Here is a 25,890-nt window from a genome sequence, read left to right as displayed (position 1 = left end):
AAAACTCATCGATGTTATGAGTAGTTTAGAGTTCTTTTCAATGCACAATAACTTGCACCTGTTGAAAGGAACAGCTTGAACTCCTCATACATGTTGACCGATTCTAAATGCATAGGTATGTCATGACATGACATTGGCCACTGTTGGAAGTCAGGATACTGGGCTAGATGGACCATTGGTCTGACCCACTATGGTCAGTCTTATGTTCTTATACATTCTTATGTCAGGCTGTTTGAACCACTGATGTCTGCATAGTGATTAGAAAACTCAGGAGAACAGGCTTTTGAGGGTGGGAGGGCACATTTGAGTTCCCACCAAGATCTCATCCTTAGAATCACAGTAAGAACTTCCCCCTCAGGAATCTCCAAAACTGGAAAAAAAATGGGGCTGAGTTATCAAAGGGCTTCATTTTTATACGAAGAAAAATATTAAAAAGAAAATAGTGAAAATAATGTGACACAGCTACTGTGCAAAATTGCCCTAAAAAGTGACTACTTGGGCCTAGGTCTAGTCCTGAGGATGGCAAAAATAATTTTGCCAATTTTATTGTAGGCGTGATTTTTTAAAATCCAAATCTAACTGGCACACCCACATTTTAAACTATATATCACAGTGAAATTACACTTATAAAATAGCTATCATAAAAGAAATGGGATGCATTGAACAACTTCAATTCAGATGACTGTTAACAATAGCTCACAAGCAGCAGCAGCAGAATTCCTACTACCTTTGGAGAAAAATATAACTTAAGGGGCTTTGTACCTTAAATAACTTTAGGCTTGCCTGGCCTACCTTATGTCCACAGGCTGGATTAGGTGCCAGTGTTCCATGTTGTACTATGTCATCCAACAATGGTAGCTGAACGGATCTAATATAAGTGGATAGATGTGTCAGTCCTTAGCACAAGGTGGATGTTACAGGAATGTCATAAACTGTGGAGCCCACTGTCATTCTGGAAGCAATTTCATGACCTGATTTTTTTTCTGTAATTAGGGAGTAGGCATAACAAAGTTCACTGAAAGTCCCTCATGGACTGCAGTATACAGGAACATTTTCAGAGGTTCCCCAAGTTCAGAGGTTATTATCAGAATAAACTGTAATTTCTCAATTCCACACTGTGGGTGCCACCAGGACTTTAGTTACCAAGGACTGAAAAGTAATTTATGTCCAAAATAACAGGGAAGAGTCTATAAAAATGTCTTGAAGATAGAAATTTTTTATGGTGATGCACTTTTGAAGCAAAGCATCCAAAACCCCAGTGGTGATGTATGTTAATAAAGCGCTTTGAAAGCCTTATATGGAAAAACATGATAAATGTGCAAAATATTATTATTTTAGGCCAGATTCATCCCTGCTGTTCCTCCATAAAAGTTTGACCTATTCTGTATAGTTTTATTACTACTACTTGAAAAAACAGGGATACTTTTAAATTTTAGTCTTACTAAATAATTACACTTCCACTGAAAATTATAGTGACAAGGTACCTTACAAGTAATTGCTGTCACTTAAAAATCACTTCTCTACATCAAAAAAAACCAAAATAGATTAAACAATTTTTCTCCTTTATCTATGGGAGATCTTTCTCTGAAAGGATAGTAGATATACATTTTGGATACCATGTGCTTAAGTGTGTGAATTACAGTTAATGCATACTCTTGGATATTTAACCTTTGCTGATTTAGGACTCTGGCTTTGTCAAAATTCATTTTCAGTGTATTTTGCTGCAGATCCTCTGCAGTGCTTCCTCTGCTGCTGAGATGAATCTTGATTCTACTGACCAAGGTTGCTCAGAACTTGCTCCATGGATAGCAAGTCCCAGCTCTAGGCATTCCTTCCTGAGTAGAAACAAGCCATATCTACCCAAGAACATAGATGAAAGAAGAATCATTTTGATGATATAATAAGGGCTCAATTAAAGTTACTTACAGTCAAGACTGATGACTGTATTTTAGGAGGAGGTCTCCTAAATTTGACTGCAGAATGTTATTGGTGAATGAGCCTTAAACATCTTATGCCTACTGGCACTCCTCCATCAGATATTTACTGGATCTGAATCATGAGTTAATCTTTCTTTTTGTAAAAACAGAATATAAATCTCATCCTGGGGAGAGGACTGAATTCCCTTTTGAATTATACCCTGTGTGTCAAAGGGAAAATTTAGAACAATAAACTCCCTTCCATCCACACTAGAACTGCCAACAATGTTGATCATAAAGCGAGATAAAACAAACAAACTTTGAATGGAACAGTTATGTCAGAAATGACATCTAAATGTTCCACAGGAATATATAGACTTAAGAAATTTTCACTGGAAGAATGTTTAAATGAATAATTTAGACTCATTTAGATAAGGTGAAAATGTTTCATTTTGACTTTATCATTTTAAAGCACTGTTTCAAAATTTATGTAATATTAAAATATTAATTGTATATATATATTATGTTTTAACATTAAAACAAATTATGTTATAATTGTATAATATATAATATATATATCATGTTTTAACATTAAAACAAAATGATCTGATGTCTCCAAATAATAATTTTTCTTAATTTCTGTTCCATGGGAAAATTTCAACTTTTCATTCCAATTCAGAATGAAAACAAGTTTCAAATTCTCAGAATTCCCTGTGGAATGGGAATTCCATTTTCAGACCAGCTGTAGTCAATGGGAGATCGGGGTGAAATCCTGACCCTAGTGAAGCCAATGGGATTTTTGCCATTAACTTCAGTGGAGCCGGGATTTCACCTAAGTATAGAATATGACCTTAATGTACTAGCTAGACTTTGTCATTTTTGCTTATTTGTTCAGAACTTAATTGTCAGCATCACTCAGTAGGAAAATATGCTCCTGTAGCAGAGCGAACTTATTGCTTGCATATCTATCCTTCCCTCTTGACCTTCCATGCCTCTTGGCTGCTCGGTTTTCCCTGCTTTGTTCCTCTACTGAACATTTCCCAAGGATCTCTCCCTAGAAGTCCAGATCACAACTTTTTTTCAGGACACACCACCAGAGCCTGCTTCACCCAAGTGGCTACTCTGTCTCGCTCCTGGTCACTTGTCAGCCTTCTCTATTCAGAAGAGGATCTCAGGACCAATTGTCCTGCTGGGCTTTCTTGTTGACCCTGTTGGTCTCTCCACTCTTTAGCTCCAGAACATGACAGCAGAGTTCCGTTCCATTCCATTCCGTTCTGTTCCGTTCCTCTCCTCTCCTCTCCTCCCCCTCCGCCCCTCACACCTCTGCAGCCCCCTTCTGCTCCAGAATCTTGCCTTTATAGGACCACAAAGCACCTTCCCAGCTGAGCTTCATATGTAATGAACATTGGCCCATTCTCCAGGTGCAGCCGTGTAACAATTGGCTCAGGCCCATATTAGCCATTTCACTGCCTGCGGAGGGGACACACCCCATCATAGCTCCCCATTAGGGCCACCACTCTTTCTGCCTTTTGTTTCTCTTCCTTCTCCATCTTCCTTTCTCTGTTTCTCATTTTCTTTTCTGTCTTTGATTCCCCTCAACAATTCTCAATTTGCCTCCCCCACCTAGTTTTTCTCCCAGCCTCTTCCCCATCCCATCTGCTAAAATAAGCAAAAAAAAATGGTACACGTTGACATTTAAAGTGTCATTTTGCTTGAATGTCAATACCCCAGTAAGATTAATGATAGATCAGGAAGCACACACTTCAGACATTTTTTTAAACCGTCTGCAGCTTCAGGAAAGTCATACCACAGTGGTTACACTTAGTTCACATTTGGAATGTTTTCTTCAGAACCATAAGGGTTAGACATTTATTTTTAAACTAAGATTCTTGCAAATGTTGAATGTGCCACATGGGCCACAAACACATCATGCAAGCCATGTGTTTGACACTTCAGAAACAACATGCCTTTTCTGGATTGTGTAAAACACTGTGCACGTGTATGGCATTAGGTGTTTATTATTAATAGTAATAATGGGAGATCCTTATTCTGTTTTTACTCAGTATTTGTTTTGGAAAACCACAGAGACAGCACAGAATAATAGCAGTCAAAATAATCCTAAAATTGTCTTGAGTAAAAATTAATGCCATATGTTACTGATATAAAAAATTACTGCAGTGAAGCAGATGAAGTATGATATCACACCACACAAAAATATATTTATGTTAACCACTTTATAAACTGCAAATAGAACAGATTTCTCTATACTCTATTAATAATCAACAGTTCTGAAAAGTCTGAGTAAACTTTCAGAATTATGTTTTATATCTCTGTATTTCAACTTATGCTGTGTTTCTGGGACACCCCAGACAGGGTACAGCAGCAATAAGCTTGCTTAATGGCCCATTAAGAACTCAAAGGTACAATGAACCCAGGGAAAGAACCCAGGTCTATATCTTATGAGTCAATGGGACTTGCTGAGGTGACCCTGGACTCCATCTTGTTTCTGTGTATTTCCACAAGCTGCATGACAAAGGGGCATAAAAGGCAGCTGCTTCAGCCCATGTTGTCTTCGTTCCTGCTTCCTACCTCTGGATCAATTCATCTGCAACTGAAGCTGTGAAACTAAGGACTGAGAAGACCCATCCAGGTACTGGATGTACACCAGAGGGACTATACTAAGTGGTGTTCTCATCCATCCTCCCTGTTCAGGGAAAAGGCCCAGGTAGGGACTGTCGCATTGCGGAAGTAAATGCATGCTTACGCAGGTAGTGTCGAAGACAGGGCTTTGGATTCTTCGATCATGGGATGTTGTTCCAGGAAGGATTACTAGGAAGAGACGGGATTCACCTAACAAAGAGAGGGAAGAGTATCTTCGCAGACAGGCTGGCTAACCTAGTGAGGAAGGCTTTAAACTAGGTTTGACGGGGGACGGAGACCTAAGCCTGAAGGTAAGTGGGGAAGAGGGACAGCAGAAGGAGGAGGGTGCAGCAGGGGAGGCCTCCCGATTCATACTGTGAAAGTAGGCCAATCGGCTACTTATCTCAAGTGCCTGTACACAAATGCAAGAAACCTGGGAAACAAGCAGGAGGAGCTGGAAGTCCTGGCACAGTCAAGAAACTACAACATGATTGGAATAACTGAGACTTGGTGGAGTAACTCACACAACTGGAGCACTTACATGGATGGGTATAAACTGTTCAGGAAGGACAGGCAGGGGCAAAAGGATGGAGGAGTTGCACTGTATGTAAGAGAGCACTATGATTGCTCTGAGCTCCAGTATGAAACTGGAGATAAGCCAGTTGAGTGTCTCTGGGTTAAGCTTAGAAGCAAGAACAATAAGGGTGATGTCGTGGTGGGTGTCTGTTAAAGACCACCAGACCAGGAGGATGAGGTAGAGGAGGCTTTCTTTACTCAACTAGGGAAAGTTTCCAGTTCACAGGACCTGATTCTCATGGGGGACTTCAATCACCCTGACATCTGCTGGAAGAGCAATACAGCAGAGCACAAACAATCCAGGAAGTTTTTGGATAGTGTCACAGACAATTTCCTGGTGCAAGTGCTGGAGCAACCAACTAGGGGTCGTGCTTCTCTTGACCTGCTGCTCACAAACAGGGAAGAATTGGTAGGGGAAGTAGAAGTGGGTGGCAACCTAGGCAGCAGTGACCATGAGATGGTCGAGTTCAGGATCCTGACAAAGGAAGAAAGGAGAACAGCAGGATATGGACCATGGACTTCAGAAAAGCGAACTTTGACTCCCTCAGGGAACTGATGGGCAGGATTCCCTGGGAGGCTAATATGAGGGGGAAAGGAATCCAAGAGAGCTGGCTGTATTTTAAAGAAACCTTATTGAGGGCACAGGAGCAAACCATCCCGATGTGCAGAAAGAATAGCAAATATGGTAGACGTCCAGCTTGGCTTAACAAAGAAGTCTTTGGCAAACTTAAACACAAAAAAGAAGCTTACAAGAAGTAGAAGCTTGGTCAGATGACTAGGGAAGATTATAAAAATACTGCTCGAACATGCAGGAATGAAATCAGGAAGGCCAAAGCACAATTGGAGTTGCAGCTAGCAAGGGACGTGAAGGGGAACAAGAAGGGTTTCTACAGGTATGTTGCCAACAAGAGGAAGACTAGGGAAAGTTTGGGCCCCTTACAGAATGAGGGAGACAACCTAGTGACAGAGAATGTGGAGAAAGCTAAGGTACTCAATGCCTTTTTTGCCTCTGTCTTCACAGACAAGATCAGCTCCCAGACTGCTTCACTGGGTCGCACAGAATGGGAAGGAGGCAAACATCCTGCAGTGCTGAAGGAACAGGTCCAAGACTATTTAGAGGGATTGGACATACACAAGTCCATGGGGCCAGATGCAATGCACCCGAGGGTGCTGAGGGAGTTGGCTGAGGTGATTTCAGAGCCATTGGCTATTATCTTTGAAACCTTGTGGCAACAGGGGGAGGTCCCTGAGGACTGGAAAAATGCAACTATAGTGCCCATCTTCAAAAAAGGGAGGAAAGAGGATCCAGGGAACTACAGACCGGTCAGCCTCACTTCAATCCCTGGAAAAATCATGGAGCAGGTCCTTAAGGAATCTATTTTAAGGCACTTGGAAGAGAGGAAAGTGATCAGGAAGTCAACATGGATTCACCAAGGGAAAGTCATGCCTGACCAACCTGATTGCTTTCTATGATGAGGTGACTGGCTCTGTGGATGTAGAGAAGGCGGTGGATGTGATATACCTTGACTTTAGCAAAGCTTTTGATACTGTCTCTCACAGTGTTCTTATCAGAAAGTTAAATAAGTATGGGTTGGATGAATGGACTATAAAATGGATAGAGAACTGGCTAGAGCATAGGGCTCAATGAGTAGTGATCGATGGCTCCATGTCTAGCTGGCAACCGGTCACAAGCGGAGTGCCCCAAGGGTCGGTCCTGGGGCCGGTTTTGTTCAACGTCTTCATTAATGATCTGGAAGATGGGGTAGATTGCACCCTCATCAAGTTTGTGGATGACACTAAGCTAGGGGCAGTGGTAGATACCCTGGAAGGTAGGGATAGGATACAGAAGGACCTAAACAAACTGGAGGATTGGGCCAAAAGAAATCTAATGAGGTTCAACAAAGAAAAGTGCAGAGTCCTCCACTTAGGAAGGAAGAATCCCATGCACAACTATAGACTGGGGACCGACAAGCTAGGCAGCAGTTCTGCAGAAAAGCACCTGGGGGTAATAGTGGATAAAAAGCTGGATATGAGTTAACAGTGTGCCCTGGTTGTCAAGAAGGCTAATAGCATATTGGGCTGCATTAGGAGGAGCATTGCCAGCAGGTCACAGGAAGTGATTATTCCCCCCTATTCGGCATTGGTAAGGCTGCATTTAGAGTATTGTGTCCAGTTTTGGGCCCCCCACTACAAAAAGGATGTAGACAAGTTGGAGAGAGTACAGCGGAGGGCAACAAAAATGATTAGGGGGCTGGAGCACAGGACTTATGAGGAGAGGCTAAGGAAACTGGGCTTGTTTAGTCTGCAAAAGAGAAGAATGAGGGGGGATTTGATAGCAGCCTTTAACTACCTGAAAGGGGGTTCCAGGGAGGATGGGGCTAGGCTGTTCTCGGTGGTGGCAGATGACAGAACAAGGAGCAACGGTCTCAAGTTGCAGTTGGGAAGGTCTAGGTTGGACATTAGGAAAAAGTTTTTCACTAGAAGGGTGGTGAAGCACTGGAATGGGTTACCTAGGGAAGTGGTGGAATGTCCATCTTTAGAGGTTTTTAAGCTGAGGCTTGACAAAGCCCTGGCTGGGATGATATAGCTGAGGTTAGTCCTGCTTTGAGCAGGGGGTTGGACTAGATGACCTCCTGAGGTCCCTTCCAACTCTAATATTCTATGATTCTATGATTCTATACAAGCCTGCAAACTCTACAATTCTAATGAAAACCTGATATAAAGGGACTTTCAAATTATTTGTATGTATCTGATTGCTTTAATCATATAACACCTCTCACCTTGTTTGTTTCTTTCCTTTTACAATACACCTTCCATTTTAGTTACTAAAGGATTGGCTGGCAGTGTGGTATTTTGGATAAGATCCGAACTTATATAGATTTGGCCATGTGGCTGACCCTTTGGGGTCAGGAGAACTTTTTCGTAAAGAGAATAGCATTTTAATAACTTATCCCTTTACTGGCCCTCGTGGCTGATTGGGAGTCTGAGATTGAAATGCAATAAGGGAGCTGTGTAGCTTTTTGGTTTTAGCTTCTTGATAACCAGTGTGGGGAATCAGAAGCACTGTTTGTGGCTGGTTGATTAATTTACTGCAGAGTTAGCCACCAGTTTGGAAGAATCTGCTCTCCTTTTGCAGCCTCCCCTGACGTTGGCATTTTCAGGTGGCTATCCTCAGCATGGACAGGTCACTTCCCCTTCTTGAACCCTGTGTAGAAATCTGTCTTTTCATAGGCCATTTGCCCCAGGACCGCTGCTCAATCTTTCTGCTAAAATATTCTGGAATTACCTCCAATCTGTTGGATATGTTTAAAGCTTAATTATGCACAAGTCAAGTCTAAACTAAAGCTATTCCTAGATAACTTTCCTCTGAATCTCTGAAGTTGTTTACTGTAAGTATGGCATTCACAAGAGCAAAGGCAGGGCCCCTCAACAACAGGACCAAAGTCTTATAGATCATCACCGGAGGGGATTAGGATGGCGATCAATCTCTGCACCTTTGAAATCCCAGAAAGGTAGTGAGAACTGGGCAGACTGAGATCTCGGCAAGTAATTCTAACCTCCTTCTCCCCAGATATTTTGTTCATAATACTCCTCCCCCATGCATTTTATTTGCAATAGCTCCCTCAAACACTTCCCCTAGGGCTTTCATTTTTAGCACCAAACTTCAATTTAGAAATCTTGGGGAAGACAAGGCAGCACAGTGAAGTTCTTAACCCCTGCCTTTACCATAGATCTGGAAAGGAAGTGGTAGCAGCAGGATTGTCACCCCTCCCAGGCCTGGGAGACAAGCAGCTGCTCTTCAGTCAGCTAAGCACAGTGGAATGAGTGTTGTAAGAGCACTCCAGCCCTGCACTTGCAGCTGGGATGACAGGGGAGCTGCAGGCCTTCTCTCAGTGTATTCAGCAGCTCTGATTTGCTGACCTTCCCAAGGAGGCAGAGGAATGGGGCAGGGGCAGGATAGGGGAGACAGAGGGTGATTTTCCTGGAGACTAAATGTTTTCTCCACAATCCTGAAGAGGGTCTGAATAGCCCATTTTGGCAGGTCATTGGTACATTTCATGAATGCTCACCAAGGTACAAATATTACAAGCTATACTATGATTGGTCGTTCTGATGGTCAGATTAAATAAAAGAAAGTATTCACGTAGAATGTAAACAACCACAAAGTCAAACAAAGAGGAAACCTTTATTTTCCAGCATTGCTAACTTTGGGGATTTTATCACCAGTCTCATGATTTGTTATTTAGAGTCCCAGCATCTGGAGACAAACAATTACATGAGAATCTTGGTTTTCAGTTTTAAGGAAGTTACAATGTAGCCCTTATGACTGTGGAAGAAAGCTTGGAAATATGATCTGAGCACAGTCTCAAAGCTCAAAAACCAGAAGGCAAATAAAAAGAACCATATTTTAGAGAGAGAGGGGCTTGAAACGCTAGATATATATCAATGTTGGTAATTGTTGATTTCACTGTACACACACAAACTGACAAAAAATATTTCCATCAATAATAATAGAAATGTACAGAGAGGCAAAGTAAGAGAAATACAGCTTAAAAACATCTTAGCCTTTAAGGATATTTATTTTGTATATTTTGACCTGTGATGTTGACAATTTGTGTTTTAATGATTATAAAGCTTAACTTTTTGTACTTCAACATCTACAGTCACGAAATAATTGTCTGACCCACCCGTAATTTCCCAGGCAGCTATGAAAAATCAATATAATAAAAATTCTTAAAAATAAACAGATATTATCCATCAAAGTTGTTTAAAAATGAATTCTGACAAAGCCCCTTCTCTTTCTTGTTAATCTTATGATTTTAAAGTCAGTCACATGATTTTGGAAGGCATGACTCATAATTTTTGAACGTTTGGCGTTGTCAATAGTGATTTGCATATTCAACCTGCAGCTAATACAAACATTCATGCTTATACTGCACTTTACAAAACAGTTTCTGCAATGGCATGCTGCTTGGGGGAAATTCCAGAAATAACCTTGAGATAGAAGATTGGTTTGGAAATAGACACGGAGTTCTGTTTCCACCATTCAACAGTATCACTGGAATATGGGATGCATGGTTTTCATCAATACAATATATATACACAACTGCCAGTGATTAAAGTAGACTGAAGCAGGAGCAGGAGCAATCTTTGCACCCGTTAAATAGTAGAAAGAGCAATGGGGGAGCAGCACGGCTCATCTGAGCCCTGGTCTACACTTACCAAGCGATTGGGCAGCAGTCAACGGGAGTTACGCAAGCTAGGCAGAGTAGCTTGCGTAACTCCCATCAACTGCTGTGCTTCCCTTCTGCGCGCTGTCTTCACTGCACTGCGCCGACGGGGACTGCATTCCCGTTGATGCAGTGCTACGCCACTTGAGGGGGTGGATTTACTGAGTCGACTTCCTGATCGATTGAGCAAGTCTACACTGACTGCTCAGTCGATCCAGATAAGTTGATCTGACAGCAGCAACTTTGTCAGAGAGAAGAGGGAGTGCGCTTCCATATTTCAAAAGCAGTGCTCCACTCCTCCTCTGCCTTACTTCAACCTCTGGCAATTGCTCATATTTGCTCATTTGGGACTTCTGCGTGACCCAATCTCCCACCAGGCACTTGTCCTATTTCCACAAAGCTAAAGCATCATGAAATTGAGTTCAATATTTTTGTTCTGCTTTCATTTGTCTACGTGAACATAGTCGTGCACACATAGTTAATACAACAAAGAGACAAACTTGATATGTGCTAGTTTCTCAAATGACTCTAGTATGCCAACTTCTGCCTCGAACACTTTCCACTGAGGAACACAAAGCTATATATTACAACATATACTCAAAAACCAATTATTTTCCCAAGATATTTTAACATTAACAGCTCGAGTATCCCTATGTGATCAATAACTGCATCCACCTATCATACAGCTTAATCTCAATGATGACCACAACATGAAAAATACTTTAATCTGAATGAACTTGTGTGATAGATGGAAAAGGCGGCCTTCTGGAATCTTAAGCATTAGCCTGAACTCAGTAGATCTGCATTTAATTTCTGGCTTTGCAATAGATTGCCTGTATGACCTTGAGCAAGTCATTTGATCTCTCTGTGCTTCATTTCCCATTTGTAAAATGTGGATAAGAACACCCTCTTTCTACCATCCTTTGTCTGTCCTTGTCTATTTAGATTGTAAGCTCTTTGGGGCAGTGACTCTCTCACACTATAGGTTTGTACAATGTCGAGCATAACGAACCCCTGATTTCAATCAGTGCTTCTAGGTGACTACTGCAATACAAATGATCAAGAATAGTCTAAGACTTTGGATATTCTAAGGGTGGTACTGCTGGAGCAGAGTTGCAGTTGGTTAGGTGACCCTAATTATATGTTTGCATACTTCTGGATATTTCTTCTTTTAAACAAGCTCAGAAGAAATTTACCTTAGAATTTCTAGGCTAATGTTTGTGTTTTAAGAGAAAAATTACATCCCAAACAAACATTTTTTGGCAGAAGTTATAGATTCTTTCAACCCTAGTCTAGGTCAGTAATTGTTCAGTGACAGGAGTCCCAACATTCTTTGCAATCCAGACTGGATTATACAATACTTTCCCAGACTGCCTTCCACCTCCACACATGGCCTCATCCCTCCCTTATTCCCCCATCTCATACTCCTTTTTCCAGCTGCATGGATTGCTTTCTTCTGCTCCTTCAAAATCAGACTGGTCTATCAGTTGGATTGTTTTACTTTTGGTGAAGGAAGGCAGAGGGCATAAGAGATCAGGCAGATCTAAATTTTCAAGAGTAACTGGTGACGTTGGGTGCACCAACTTGAGACACTTTGAAAGGGTCTGATTTTCAGAAGATGGGTGCTCAGCACTTCTGAAAATCAGGCTCTTTCAAGGTGTCTTTGGGCACTCAGAATCACTACTCACATCTGAAAATGTAAGCCTGGGCTTCAAAAAAGAAGATAGGTATAAACTTTGGAGGGACCAGAGATATTGTATATTTCTGCTTTTGTGTAAAATGTCCATTATAATGTATCAGTATTTTGTACACACACAATTTTAGCTTGAATTTAAACAACAAGAAAACCACACACCAACCTGAGACAGTGACCCTGCATGGAAAATTTCAACCCTAATGATTAAAATTTGGGGGAAATATTAACTACTGAAAACAGGGTCTTATAATGGAAAGTGTTGAGCAATCTTCAATAGGTGGTACTACTAGCTCCAGTTATAATGTGCACACACGCGCACGCACACACACACACACAAACAAGAAAGGAGTCCACCATTTCATATGTATTCTGATAGGAATTTTAACAGAGAAACTTTCTGAAACCAGAGCTTTCCTGAATCCATGCTGACATAAGTCGCCCTGAACCGAGAAAGACAGCATGGTCAAGAAACAACAAGTTACTATGGCAACACTGCTTGGGCACAAGAAGAAACCTACGCTTAAAAGGGTATGGTCAGTTATGTAACAGAATGGCCCCACCAACACAGTCTGTTCAAGTGACTAAATATACTACAACAGAATGACAGTCATTTGGCCAAATGACTAAAACTTTCAGTCATCTTGTCAAGTGACCATTTCATTTGGACATTTGACCAAATGCCTAAAACTCCCAGACATTTGAGGAACTGATTGAAAAATAAGTAAAGGCATTTGAGTACAGGCTGAAAATTGCATTGTGAGGGTGACGTTAACTCTTAACTTTGAGCATAGGGCCAACAAAAGACTACACACTAGTTTAAATGGAGTTCAAAGGATTATGCAGGTCCTCTGCACTGGAGTAAATGTGTCCCGCAATTAAACAACCAGAAAAATAACCGTGTTGTACTTTATTGCATTATGTCAGTTATGAGAGAATATCAAACAGCCACTAACTGCGAGTGCTCTGGGGTTTTATATCTCATGCGCTTACTTGTTGAGGTTTGAACAACCTTCCCTGTTAATTATTAAGTTACAGAACAGTAATTGCTAGGGTTTTCCTTCTTGGTGGAGCCAAGGCAAGAGATCTTCATTGAGATCACTCACTAACATCAGTATAAATGTATGCTATTTTAGGATACCTCCCATTTCAAATTTCTTAGGCAAAGCTAAATCGCACAAAAAACCCAAACTTCAGATGAACAAAAGTCCATTAAAGCTTCAAAGAGATAGACAGGTCTTCTTGTTGCCCAAGATAAACAAATTAATATAAACTAAACTGAATTAAAACATGCAGATTGATATTTTGCTGTTAAATGGCCACAAGAAAGGTTTCTGATCCATTTCTGATGCACTTTCTCTCAAGGAATACATATGCTGTCTGCACAATATTTCCAATCTACCAGCCAGAAATCAAACCTAGTTTCCCCATATGGAAGTGAGCTGCATTATAATTTGACCTCCCCAAGATGCATTACAGTAGATAATGATAGAGAAGCCAGTACTAACATTAAAATGAGAAATAAAGGAGCACAAAGGAGACAGCTTATGTAGCTGTCTCTATAGTTACTTACATGGCTCCCATCACTGAGCATCTCCCAAACAAAATGAACTTTCATTACACCCATGAAAAATAGGAAAATATTATCTCCATTTTACAGAGGGGAATTTATGCATAGAGAGATTAAGTGACTTGCCCAAAGTCACACAGAAAGTCTGAGGCAGAGCTGGAAACTGAATCCAGGGTTTCCACATACAGTATCCCTGTTCTTCACCTTAACCAAAAAGCCTGCTTTCTGTACAATGTATGGCATTATGCAATCAGAGACTGGGTTGTTGTTTTAGTTTCTTTCTTATTTTAAAGCTTACTCCAGCGCTATTTCAAAAACTTATGCAGACCTTGGTTTCCCATATCCTCAAGAGTGCCTTGTGTAAGGATAAACCACTGGTTTTTGCTCTCAGGCAGACAGTTACAGTCATAAGCATGCATTAAATGTAATTTCCCCAGGATTCATATCATTTGTTCTCCAGGGTTTTTTCTTTATGGAAATTGAATTTTGAACAATTTTTTGTAATCTTTTCTATTAAGGTTATCAACATTGAGATTCATTCAAGATATGTGCAGGGCTCAACATTTCATTTCTCCAAACTTCCCTGAAGAAGTATTTTTTGCAGGATGAAAAGAAAGTATTTTCTTCCAGCACCAGTCAGCTTCAGTTCTTTCTTCTTTCTGAGTTACCTCTCAGCTAAGCCTTATTAAAAGTTTTGAGAAAGGGCCTACCTTTCCATTATAGTAGCTCATGTGTTGACCAAATTCTTTGCCTGAAAACTAATTCCAATTTTCACTCAAACTCTTTTGAAACACACTTTTCGGAAAAGCTTGACTTTCCCCTATTAGATCAGAGAAGTGTGCAATGTTTCAGTGTTGTATCCTGAAACATGGAAAACAAGAATCTTAAACGTAAGTATGTTGCTCTAAGAGACTTGATAGACCTATGTATGAGAGCACTAGCCTTTTGCCTTTGGAAAACTGGATTCAACTCTTGTTTAAGTCATGTGAAAATACATTTATGGGTTATCTTAGTGGGTCTTATCTTAGTCCACTGTGGACATGTGTCCACATAGCTAAAGCAATATACAGTTGGCAATATTTGCTCAGGGATAACATGTAATAAATAGTAGGTGAAGACTGAGGTGCATCATTAGATCTGTTTAGGGAAACTTACTAAAAGTCAGTCCATATTATGTCTTGCTCTTCTAGGTAGTACTACTATCATTGCATTTACATAAGAACCAGGTTCTCACCCTCCATCTTTTTTTTAGTATGGGTATTCTATAGCTTGAAATAAGCCTACTATTCTCCCCACACTGCAGTTAGATGCCTTTCGGACTTTTCTTTTGAGCAATGATTATAACAATATGAACATGATGGTTGTGTTGATTGTTCTCAATGTATAATTTGTTGATCTCAAATTACTGAGCAACCATTTTGTACATTCAGATATTTTTCCCTCAATAATTTCAGAGATTCAATACTGAAAGCAGGTTAGCAATTTTCATTTACAAGTTCTTAAAGGGATTCAGGTATCATAAGAAGTGATTAAGTTTTTACAAAGTATAATATATACTACTGTACATGAGATATTTGTTACAGATTAGGAAGCCTCTCTTCTTCTTTCACCACCTACTCACCATTCTTTGTCTACGGACATTTAGAAGTGAGGCTTCTTTAAACCATAAAAATAATTAGTACACTTTGGTAATTATTTAATCAAAGAACTGGTTTAATGAAGAACAGATGTGCAAATGCAACTTTACCTCAAATACAGGGTGGTCACTTGTACACTCTGCTTCCGTCCCACTATTGACTGCACCAGGAAAAATATGGGTGGTAGCATGTTTGCCCCCTTTTTTGATATTGAAAGGACCACTGCAAAGGTCCTGATGAAAATTTTTAAATATTCTTACAGTTAACTGTCACCAAGTATTTTTTATCAGTTCACTTTTGCATTTCATTCAGCATAAACATGGGGGCCTAGGTTCAGGAAAGCACTTGCATGCACTTAAGTCCATCCTTGTTCAGGAGGAAGTTATATCCCTTTTTTCTTCTTCCTAAGATACACATGTAGTATCTTCTACTACTCTTTGTATGCCATATATGTAGAGCTCATAAGTGTCATTTATATAGAACGTTTCCACAAAGTCCTACAAAATTTAGAGAATGTTCTAAATATTCTGTAAGAATATTACCAGTACACAGAATTCTTAGAACAGAAATATTATTCTCTTTTTAAGTGTATAGATTGCTTTAAAAATCCTATAGATTTTTGATTCATTTCTATGAAACTTGCTAGTTGCCTCCCTATTATGTTCTACAGAGCTTTTCTTTAAGGGCAAGACATTATTATATAGTACCTGTATAATTAAAGATTGCATAATAGTGCATATGCACCGAGGGCAGAGTTAAGATTGTATGTGCATCTTTATGCCCCAGTCTGCAGCTTGTTGAATGAGGGCAGACTACTGCACCCATGTAGATTCCCACTGATTTAATTGGGGCTCTGCACCAATCTATACACATGCAACAAGCTATAGGATCAGGGGCCTGTCTGGCATTTGTAAGAAGAGTGGCTACTTGAGTGCTTCATAGTACAACCTTAATATAGTTATTCTTATATAATGTAGAGAAAGAATATACTTGCTACTTATTTGTTATTCCATTCAAGGCTGATTTAAGTCTTTGGTCCACAGGAAGAAGTAGGGGTCAGTTTCTGTGGGTTTCTGTTGTGGTTAAATATAACACATGGCCACCATCTTAAATCAGTCGGAAAAATCTCTTCATGAAAGATCTCAATGACAAATCCTTGAAGTACCCCATGTTTTCAGCTTAAACAAATATACTGAACCCCTGCACAAGTGTGCTTCATGTCACTCACCTCACCTTCAGTTAATGACTTGTATTTTGGACTCTACAATACAGAGGGATACATTTGAATTTTAACAGAGGGAATTTTGTTTTGTTTGAAAAAGAAAATTCTCACAACTATATTGTATTTAAAAAGTCTTCTTTTCTAAGAAAGAGCTGGCAGCAAGAGCCCAAATTTGTGACTCGTAAGTTTTAATACTGAAAACTGTCCAACACAGTGTAAAAAAGCCTGCAGCTCCTTTTTTTCCACTTTGTGACATTATTGATTGTCTGCTCTACAGGTTTACATTTTCAGTGGTGAGATGGTTTTTCCCATTATGGCACCTCGGTCATTACAGAGTGCAGCAAAGTGATACTGCTACAAGGCACCACACCAGATCCCTGCCAGTTACTATGTGGCAAACCTTTCTTTACATCCAGGCAGCTAAAAGGCATCTATTGTGTGGTCATCAGTTGAATTGAACTCCTGGCCAGTGAGGCCTGTAGAATAATATAAAGGGGGCCAAAGCCAAGGGATGGGGCTAATAGGGGTGGCTGCAATTTCAAAGGAAAAAGGTTGTGTGGCCATAGACTGGCTAGACTTAACCAAAAACTAGGTTTCCTTAATATTAATTATTTAATTCGCCTGTTGCAAAAAGTCATGAGAATATCAATACACAGTTTTTCTTTTAACCATATTTCTCCCCAACTGGATTGTCCTTTAAAATCTTTGCAGATTCATATTGCAGACCACTGTAGACCATGGCTACAGACATTTCACATATAATCTCCCTCTAAGAAACAACGTGAGGAATGTCAAAACACATTCAAGAACTACCATCCATGACAATTATTTTATGGGCCAGATAAGTCCTTCCTACACAAAAACCCTGGGAAAAGGCAACGGATGGGAGAGAGGGGCACTCACTGAGGATGGCTCCGCAGAGCTTCCCTGAAGTCATTCTACCACGGCATCAGGGCTGTGGCTCTACTTATAAGGAGCTGTGGGACCAAAACGTGGGTGTGCACAGCCTAGGGCACTTAACATTCCCACATCACCGCTTCCAAGGAGCGCTGTGGAGATTAAATGCGGCAGGAAGAGTGACAGCACCCTGCGACCTTCTGATTGGCCCATGCTCACTAGTTACCCTGGAAGGTGCCCCGGGGAAGTTGTCTGGTCAACACCACAGACTTCTGGCCTGCTGTGACTCCAGTCCGCACCTTGCTGTATGATCTCCAATCTCTGACCCTGGCCTGACTCTGACCCTGACCCTTCCTTATCGATCCTGGCTCTAGAAATCACTCTGATTCCTGCTCGCTGATTACTACCTCATGACTATTCTTGACTTGTAGACACCAGTCCAGCTGTGACTGCTGGGTCAGACCACCTATGCCCCGGTCCCTTGTGCTATCCCAGAAACCAGTTTATCCGTTGGATCCACACAAAACTCTGCAGAGAGTCATCCAGGCTTTGGATCTGGTACACTTGGTGCTCCATCACAACCAGGAGCACAGCCTCATTGGAGTCCTACTACCCAGACTTACCCTAGCTACAGCTACCCATGGACACCCCAGTACAGATGGGCTTCATAGAAAAGGAGGCTGTATTTTCTCCATAGAGCTGATGGGTTTGGAGGTGAAACAGGACAACTTGAGTCCTCCTCATTCTACCCAATCCCAGACCAAATCAATATTCCACCCCCAGCCTTCTCAGCCCGTTTCTTCTGCTGCATGAATCCCAACAGCATGGAGAGTAGAGAGTTTCAGGACAGGGACAATAGTGCTGCAAGGATGTTTGAGCCCCACCTCACCCAATGTGGGAGGGGCAATATCAATGTGCAGAGGATAACTTCTATGTGCAGATCTCAGGGACACAATGCAGCCCTATGAGACCATCCAAGGAATTATTTCATCTGCGCTGTAGGAGAAGTACAGCCTATCTAGACTACTTGCACATTCATCCCAGAAGACTAAGGACATCATTAGAGAAATTACTGTACATTGTGAAACAGCTTTTTCCCTAGGGAAGTAAAGCACGTTCCCAAGCCATACAATTAACAATAAAACACTAAAGTAATATAGTGCATCTCTCTGTACAGAATGGCATCATCTTCTATTTTTTAGAGCTGTGAAAAATAAAGCTGCAAGGAGCAAAGATGTCAAATTTCTTCTTTTTGAGGCTTTAAGGACCAGGCAGAAAAAATTATTCTCCTCACTTCCACAAGCAGTGTCAGCAGTTTTGCTATCAGTGGAACACATTTATTGTCAGTCCGAACAGAGTCAATTGTTACATTTTTCAGATAAATTAATGTGCAAAAACCCAAATGGCTCCCATGAGAACTCCTCCTGTTCATTTGAGATCCACTGTAGAACAGAAGACTATTTTATTTATTAAGGTGAAATTAAGGCTAAGTCTCAGGCCCCTCCTCCCACAGCTGTAGGGGGTTCTATGCTCAGGGAAAGCCATGTGGTACTGCTGTAGCCAGAGAGTATATAAAGCCAGAACCCAGCAAACCCATCAGAAGCTAAGGTCCTCTGTTTATTGTAGAAAGAAAAAAACCTTACAGCCTAGTGAGTAGCAAGGCATGCTTTTCCGCATTGACTTGCTCAAAAGCCTCAGTTCTGACCCAGAGGGGCCATCTAAGGGTGACAGATTAATTTAGTCTTCAAACCCAACCCTAACACACACACCAGTTCATAGCCTCCCTGTTGAGACTGTTAAAGCTACCAATTGTGACTGTGATGTCTGTCACATGGACACCTGTTCAAGACACACTGGACCCAGACAACGGACTCAACAGTATTACAGGTAACGCAGATGGTGATCTTAAGAGATAACGTTGCCCAATACTTTCCATTATCAGACCCTATTTTCAGTCGCTTATAACTTTGCCAAATTTAAACTATTCAAGCTGAAATTTCCCCATGCTAGATGTCTGTCTCAGGTTGAATCTTTTTTGGAAAGTTTCCGCTAAAATAGTTCAGACATTTCTCAGAATGAGGCCAGGGAAAGATGTATTGTTTTGTCCCTGTTAAGAACATTCTTACAACTATTTTATTGAGACATTCTAATGCCTCCATGCTTTGGAGCAAGAACTTGAATTTTGACAAATAGGCTAGCCCTTTTACCATCTCTGTGAAAAACTGCCCACATTTGGCCAAGTTATAAGCCTCATTTGCACATGCTCAGTAAAGACTTGTTAGAGGTTGGCAGCTAAAAGAGAGGGCTGAAGATTACATCTGCACAGAACATACTCCACCCTACATGCCAACCAGATTGTACATGTGCTCTCCCCACAGAGCAACGGCACATGCTCCATCCTGGGGATAGAGGGGCTGAGTAGGACTTTGCCTGTAATTATTGTCCTGCCTCACAGGGGCTCCTATGGTGGCAAACACAGGAACTGAGAGCAGGGAGACTGTCTCCTCTGTACTCTTAATGACCTCACACATACATTAGATTGAGGCAGCACGGAGGAGAAGTAGACACCTGCCTGGCTCAAATGCAGAGGGCTAAGAAATTAAGAGGGAGAGGAAAGAGCTACAGGGTGGGGCAGACAGGAGCAAGAACAGAGTGGGGAGGGCAGGGAGAGGAGGATGGGGCAGGAGTTGGGCAGCGGTGGGATGGGCAGAAGACAGGGGTTAGCAGCAGGGGAGAAGAGAGTGAAGGAGGAGGCAGAAGGGTCTGTAACCACTGGAAACACTCCCCCTTCAGAGCCTGATATAGATCCCCCAAAATTCTGGGTCTCAGCATTCCCTTGCTGTCTAGCAAATAGCTGAGACGCCCACTGGCAGTGTCTCTCTCCATCCCCCTCTAGTGGCAGACCCACACAGAAATTAGCAGCCATCTGGTGCTACCAATTACTCTTAGCTCAAGTGGTAGAGGACTGTCCTGTGAATGTATTGATCCCAACACTGCTGATGACCCAGGCAGAGAGTCAATATGATTTGTTCTTCTTCAGCTATGTTTTATAAAAAATGAGGAAATTACATTTTGAAAGCCTATGTTAAAAGAACACTCTCTATCATGTGTGCTGAATGATGTAGGGATCCTGTGGGGAAAAATAGTGTGCAATTGTGTAATTAAAGACTATCATAATGCAATGGGCTGAACTGAGGTAAGTACGGGCAACCCTAATTCTGGCAGTTCTTAAGGTCTGAGTGTTTGACTGTACAACCTTAACCTTCTTTTAATGTTGTTTTGTGGGACATACTTTTAATATATAGGCTACTGAACAGCTATCAGAAAATGATGACTGAGAGGCAATCCTTCCTTCTTAGCTTCTCTCCCCTCTGTGACAATTACATTTCCATTAGCAGCTGGGTCTCTTGAAACAAGGTTTTCTTCTGCCCTGTCTCATGGATTTACTATCAGATATTAGGATTCCCTGTGGAATGGGTCTCATGCTCACTCAGCAAATCCCTTCATTTTTCTCCGGGAAGCTGCTGTTGGGTACTCCATCACTCTGACATTTTTTCAGCCAGGATAACGATGGAACAAACAAGCAGAGCAGCTGACTCAGGAGCAAGTTGCAGGATTGCAGAGTGGTTAAGTATTGAAACAACTGTTTATTTAAAAAAACAAAATGTCTTGTGAATTATAAACAACCACCTTCCCCAAAATGAGAAATTACATCAAGACTGACCCAAAGGTAAAGTCAAACCAAAAGAGAGGCTCATAATGCTCACTGAAAATACAACAGCAAGTTGCCCCTTTACAGCTTGAACAGAGGGAGCTAATCAGTAACTGAAGAATGAAACAGATGCTTGCCTATAACGAGGCAATGCTAAACATATCAAAATTGGGATAGTGGTAAAGAGCAGGGATCATGCAGTACTTGGGAAGGGTTTCTTAAGGACCAGTCACATATTCATCTGCATGTCATGAATCTTTTACCTGACATAATAAAAAGTTAGTCATGTTTCATAAAAAAAAGTCTCAGAGTCACCTAATGGCTAGATGAATCCATATTTTGTCAATAGACTGTCTATTAATACTTTCATAGAGTAATATAACACAATACTGTAATGTTTTGAAATGAGACAATCTACATAAGGATCATTATTTTCTCAAAGATGTGTAATATTTCATATCAGGTTGCAATTATGTCTTATTTAAGGAAATAAAGTCACATTATTATAATCGTCACCAAATAAATTCTCCCTCCAGTTTCTTCCCACCTTCTTATTCCCCCACCCATCCCTCTCACGGTACATACCAGAAAAAAGAACAGCTTTCGCTTTGGTCATTGGTGCTTTTTTTTTTTAAATACAGTAGGTATTTTTTCTTCTCAGCACTATGACTGGTATGATTTCTTTTGTGCTATAAGAAATAATAAATTAACATGTTATAAGGCCTGAATGCATTTTATGACATTCCTTTGTACTGTACTATTTCCAGTTTCCTTAATTTCTGTCCTCTCTGTGTAGGTACTGCATTTCTCACTTGCTGCCTGAAGCAACCTGAAATAACTGGACACAATAGCCCAAATTTCCTCTGTTACATCAGTGCAATTTCAGTGGAGTTGCCCAGTGTTCTGGAGAAAATTATGATGCAGTGGAACCATAACCCATAGTGCCATTGCTATTGTGGCTTGGAAGGGCAACATTTTCAAAAGCAACTGTGTCACTTTGGAGCCTAAATTGTATTTTCAGAAGTGACAAGCACTTAGGAGCCTATGTAAGATTGACTTGCAATGAGACTTAAGCTCCTAAATCATTCAAGGGCAGATTTTCAAAGGTATTTAGGCATCTAAAAGCTGCAGATTGGCACCTACAGGGATTTTCAAAGTATATATCTGCAGCTTCAGATGCCTAAATACATTTAAAAATCTGTGCTTTAGGCACTTTGGAAAAAATTAATCTTTACCTTTTTTCAGAGGTCATCACAATGTCAGATCTCTAACACTTTTTGCAGTTTCATTTTACTTTTTGATTCTCTTTTATAGTATTATAATAATAATATTAATATTTCCTTTATGGTGTTATCAAAGTGACAACACAATACATATTAGTTAGGGATAAGTAAGGGTGCATTTTAAAAAGTTGCTTAAATACATATAGATGGGCTCAAACCAAAACTTCAGATCCAAATAATCCTGAACTTTGGGGGTGTTCAAACACTGAAACCAGATCCAAATTTTGCAAAATGGCCCCTCTCTCTATAATGGGCCAAAGTAAAACACAAGGTCTGAACACCCCCAAATGATGGGAAGTTTGATATCTATGAAAATCTGAATTTGATGCTTAGATCTCCTTTTAGCCACTTTAACAGCTTTCCATAGTGTTTAGTGTAAAACAGCTTCACCTTGCAAATGCATGTACTACAGGTAATTAGGTTTTTTTTAAATATTCTATTTAGCTGATAGCCTATTTCCTCTTGGGTATAACCTGAACAGAAGCACTTTGGTAAAAAAAAAAGACTTAGATCACAATGCTTCCATCAGAGCTTGCATTTAAACCTTTGCCTTGAAACCTTGTGATGTGCTACTATGTTGTATTACTCGTTTACTCACTGAAGTGCCAGATCAGAAAGGCTTCTGCTAAGAGTTATATCACAGTGTTACTACTTATTGAGAAAACATATCTTAGAGGTATTTTTAGAGGTCCGTGTCTTAGCAGCAGGTAAGTAGTACTGGGGCCCAATCTGAGGCCAATTGAAGTCAAAAGCAAAATTCCCATCCACATAAATAAGGTACAAGCAGGCCCTTTGATTCCATTTGATGTAAATAGCAAGATTCCCACTGACTTCAATAGTGCACTAGCAGACCCTCAGTGTGCAGCTGGGCAGGTAAATTCTCTTAATCCGCATCCACATGAGTACATGTATTGGAAGTTTCAGATTGGAGCAACTTTTTAAACCCAAGATATAAATCCCTGGAAAACGAGGTTTATAATGGAATTGCTGACAGACTCTTAATTAGAGTGCCACAAACAGCACTGTTGTAATGATTAGTTGAACAGGCTGATTACGGGGCTTGTCTGCTCTCAGCAATGGCAAAAACTCATTTGATTTTCAATACAGCTAGCCTCTTGAATCAATATTTTGTATTCTGTATTCCATTTGAAGTACTTATAGACAAAAGTAAAATTATTTTACTGTAATATTTTATTTTTAGACCTCATATAACAAAATTAAATATATTTTATGTTTGGCATCCACTGTAATCACAAGGAGAGCTAACTTGTTTGCACTATACGCAAGGGGTGTGTGTCTATATAGCCATAGACTATATATATGTATAGCGATGTATATGGCCTACATTTTCAAAAGTAGCTACTGATTTTTGGGTGTCCAATTTGAGACACCTTAAAAGGACTTCGTTTTCAGAAACTGCTGAGTGCTGCCCTTTTGTGACATGCAAAATTGAGGCATTCAAAATCACTAGTTACTTTAGAAAGGTTAGGCCATAATATGGAGGCCACTCGTGCATGTGTGTGCACTCACATAAAGGCAGACACACAAAAATTAAAGTGTACTTCAGTTCCTTACATTTAAATAAACTCCATTCCCTCCTTGGAATCAATGTCATCATAGCCAGTCCAGTAAATATTTGTATTTAATTAACAAGGTCATACAAAAACTGGAATCACCATGGTAATGTAATATAGTTTACAAGGATAATTCTACTCCTGTGTTTAAATTACTTAGTTCTTGAAAGATAAAAAATGCTCTAAACAATATACTACATTGAAAAAAAAACTGTTTGAGATCTCAGATCATTAAAGGAACAAATTCAGGATTTATTGGGTGGCCGACTATAAGGATTGTGAAATGAGGACACCCAAAGAAGGTGATGTCAGGATTGAATCCTCTCCCTACATTATAAAGTTGCAGCAGAACATAATGAAGCCCATATAACTACCGTACTGACTTTCTCAGGGTTCATTCACAGTTTGAGCTGCAGGTATATATTTCAGCTCAAGACGACGTACCCACATGTGCTCTGATTGAGCTACACTGCTAAAAATAGAAATAGCTATGTTATGCAAGTACAAGAAAGCTCACTGACCAAAAGTTCCCTCTCCATGACAATCTTGCTCACCCACCTCGTACTCGCCTTCAAGTCCCAATAACCATTCTGGGTAACTTCAACCCACAAGACACCTGGAGGATGCAATGGGCAGGCTGTGACGTAAACAACAAGCAACTCAGAGCTGATCCCACTGTTGAACCGCCTGGTTTCTTCCTCTGCTGACGACAATCATAGAATCATAGAATATTAGAGTTGGAAGGAACCTCAGGAGGTCATCTAGTCCAACCCCCTGCTCAAAGCAGGACTAACCTCAGCTATATCATCCCAACCAGGGCTTTGTCAAGCCTCAGCTTAAAAACCTCTAAGGATGGAGATTCCACCACCTCCCTAGGTAACCCATTCCAGTGCTTCACCACCCTGCTAGTAAAAAACTTTTTCCTAATGTCCAACCTAGACCTCCCGCCCTGCAACTTGAGACCGTTGCTCCTTGTTCTGTCATCTGCCACCACCGAGAACAGCCTAGCCCCATCCTCCCTGGAACTCCCTTTCAGGTAGTTAAAGGCCGCTATCAAATCCCCCCTCATTCTTCTCTTTTGCAGACTAAACAAGCCCAGTTCCCTCAGCCTCTCCTCATAAGTCCTGTGCTCCAGCCCACTAATCATTTTGGTTGCCCTCCGCTGCACTCTCTCTAACTTGTCCACATCCTTTTTGTAGTGGGGGGCCCAAAACTGGACACAATATTCTAAATGCGGCCTCACCAATGCCGAATAGAGGGGAATAATCACTTCCCGTGACCTGCTGGCAATGCCCCTCCTAATGCAGCCCAATATGCCATTAGACAATGGACAACCTTCAACCATATTAGGATGTTACATGGAAGATGAATGCACCTAATTCGCAAATGGAGAATCAAGTATTCACCACAGTGTGAACATGGAGACCTCCAAACCACTGAACACGTTGTGAACAAGTGCCCAATCTTTTAATTTCCAGGCGGTTTAGCAAAGGTGCACTCTGCATCTCCTGAAGCCCTCAAATAGATTTCAAACGATTCTATTAACTTGGAAACAGCTATTTCCATATGAAAAAAGATGACATTGTAATATTAGGAACAATTGTCCATTTTATGGTGAAAAGTCAAAGCAAACTCTATTTCATGTTTTCATGAAAATTCTTTTACTGGTTTGAGCTATTACTGGAGAAGGAAATAAATTTGGATGTGAAAATTGAAGTCTGAAAAGTTGCTGGGTGAAATTTTGGAAGTGCTAAAGATAAAAAGAACACTGAAACCCACAGTTCACTCTAACAAATGTAAGCTTTCAATCAAACCAGATGCATATGTGTGGGGATTAATGAATCAAGAGTCTTCATCTCCCTATTAGTAGACTGGGTGTTTTCTGAGTAATAACTGATACAGGATAAAAATACAGTATCTCTATAGTACCTTTAATCTG

This window comes from Emydura macquarii, unplaced genomic scaffold, assembly GCF_026122565.2.
Source record: "Emydura macquarii macquarii isolate MOO-44397 ecotype Brisbane River unplaced genomic scaffold, CSIRO-AGI_Emac_v2 contig_1043, whole genome shotgun sequence".
NCBI lineage: Eukaryota > Metazoa > Chordata > Testudines > Chelidae > Emydura > Emydura macquarii.
The sequence above is the reverse complement of the archived record's forward strand: the minus strand, read 5'-3'. Positions refer to the sequence as shown.